Source organism: Clupea harengus, chromosome 7, assembly GCF_900700415.2.
Source record: "Clupea harengus chromosome 7, Ch_v2.0.2, whole genome shotgun sequence".
NCBI lineage: Eukaryota > Metazoa > Chordata > Actinopteri > Clupeiformes > Clupeidae > Clupea > Clupea harengus.
In genome coordinates this window covers 25,498,842-25,501,317 of record NC_045158.1, presented here as the reverse complement: position 1 = coordinate 25,501,317, position 2,476 = coordinate 25,498,842, and the positions used below count along the sequence as shown (strand labels likewise).

The 2,476-nt window shown below is 43.4% G+C and overlaps 1 protein-coding gene across 1 annotated transcript in view; it reads right to left on the bottom strand.

The window, feature by feature from the left end:
• Positions 1–2,301: 2,301 nt before the first annotated feature.
• vsig8b (V-set and immunoglobulin domain containing 8b) overlaps positions 2,302–2,476 on the bottom strand; it is a 6,107-nt gene continuing 5,932 nt past the window's right edge. Inside the window, exon 7 of the mRNA XM_031570932.1 lies at positions 2,302–2,476. This exon is cut by the window's right edge and continues 556 nt beyond it. The gene's annotated coding sequence lies outside the window, so the exon portion shown is untranslated.

Genomic DNA, 2,476 nt, shown 5'->3' with positions numbered 1-2,476 from the left:
AGAGAGGTAAACACACAGGGTGTGTGTCTCTGAAAGCAGAACTGACACACACACACACTGTGTACAAAACTACTACTACTCTATGCAGCTCAGTGTGGATTACTGCTATGGATACCAATTAGCAGACAAACCCATTACCATACCTGTAATGCTATTTATGTAATGATTATGGTTTGATTTAGGGGTGTACATGTCTCCCTGATGAGACAAACCACTATCTAGATATATGGGCTACGATACGCTTCACAGACGACACATTGTAATACACAACGACTCAGTGCAATGTGACATGACGCAATGCGATACAGTGCAATTTGATACAGTTCTTAACCGTTGTAATATATCATGTGACACAACACTAATGTTACTCTCTGTGTATTAGCAAACGAGAGGCGTGCATTATTATTATTATTAAGTGACATGACTTGTAACGTTAGATCAGCTAGTCTTCTGCAGCAGATTAGTTTAAAGTAGAATTAGCAGCAAAGCTTTAACCAACCGATTCGTAACTTCAGAATCGGGCCATCAAACGTTTACATTTAGATCAAGCCAGGGGTCCACGTACTGATGTAACGTTGAACATTAAAACTGGTTTCAGATTCGTATGGGTGAATTGTTACACTCCTAGTATGATTGAATCCATTTTATACCCGTAATGTAATTTATGTAATGGTTATGGTATGATTAAATCAATTTTATCCATTGTATGTGTGTGTGACAGTGTGTGTGACGGTGTGAGGGTGTGTGTGCATTCCGTATTTGCTTGTGTGTGTACTTATATGTGTGAGGGTGTGTGTGCTTGCGTATGTGTGTGTGTGTGTGTGTGTGTTTGAGGGTATTTGTGCTTGCTTATGTGCTCGTGTGTGTGTGTGTGTGTGTGGTGTGTGTGTGTGTGTGTGTGTGTGTGTGTGTGTGTGTGTGCGCGCACAGCACATAAAGAGTGTCGGCCGAGATTGATGACTGACAGAATTATTTAAAAACTAATATCTTAAAATTCAGTCAAGAAAAGCCTTCCATAAATCTCAGCAGGCTTTCTGCGCCTGTGTGTGTGTGCGTGTGCGTGTGTGTGTGTGTGTGTGTGTGTGTGTGTGTCTCAGCAGGCTTTCTGCATCTCTGTGTGTGTGTGTGTGTGTCTCAGCAGGCTTTCTGCATCTGTAAAATTGCCTCCTGTGCAGTTAGGATAAATGTGTGGTATAAAACCAGCAGGCAGAAAAGAACTTCACTACATGCCTTCAGCAGCGGGGTCTGCCTACATGCCAGACTACACACAATGGCATTTGAACAGGTTCCGTCCTAAAACAACAACAACACAGTTATTGACCATCTGTACGACATACCAGACCAAATGTACCATATACCTTATGGACCCTGCACCAGATGGTTTTCTTATGCACCCTGCCCAACTCACCACTCACTCCCACAAACTGCTGTATTTCCACGGAAACTGCAAGCCTGTGGCTATGCTACAACACACACCACTCCTTCAGTTCCATCCTCTGTGTGTGTGTGTGTGTTTGGTAGGAAACTGCAGTTGTACTGATCCTCTATGTGTGTGTGTGTGTGTGTGTGTGTGAGGTAGGAGTAAAATCAAAATGCCTTTCCTTGTCTAGCTGCTAAGGTGAGGTGTTTCTTCAGGATATGCAGCGCCCTACCGTGTGACCTGAACTCTGACCTATCAGAGGGTCCCTGTAGTCAGTGCGCAGGACTTCCTGTCTGTTCTGGACCTCCTGCAGGGGCCCAGAGGAGAGGCGGTAGATGATGTGTTTGAACTGAAGTCTGTAGCTTTTACTGGAGGCTTCAGGCACTGCTAGGTGGTGCTAGTGCACAATGGTAGCACAGGCATTGTCACTGTAAGCCCCAGATTTGTGACAGCAGAGATTTGAGCGGATGCAAAGTCTGAGCTTGTGGCACTGTGTGATTTGTGAATAACAGGTGGCCAGCCCAGATTTCACTGTCTGATTCAGTCCAGACGCACGCCCGCCCGCAGTCAGCGTCATAACACACGCGCAGGCTTCAGTGCAGGAAACCGTCACAGTTCATTCCCAGTGGACTTCACTTAATCTTCCGCAGATAAGACTTAAACTCTCGTCTTTGTACTCGCAAGTCCCAAAATGAAACTTTTCAAAAGATGAGCATGAACAATCTGTAAGGATTTATGTCAACCGCTACTGTAGGCAAAGTTTGAGGCAAGAGTCATAAAGTCATATAAAGTGATATGTCATAGTTTGGAGTTATAAAGAAATATAAAGTTTGGAGTTATACAGTCATATAACGTGTGCAGCAAGCATGACAAGAACATTATTTAGTATAAAAGAGGGAAAATACTTCAGTTTATTGTGTATAAAATATAGAGGAAACGCAATTCACTTTCAAAAGTGCAAGTTATAAACATCAATGTATGTAAATACCCTGTGTAAAACATAAAATACAATAGTAGCCACTACCCAGGGAGCTTCCTCTGGAGTGCAGAGGGGCC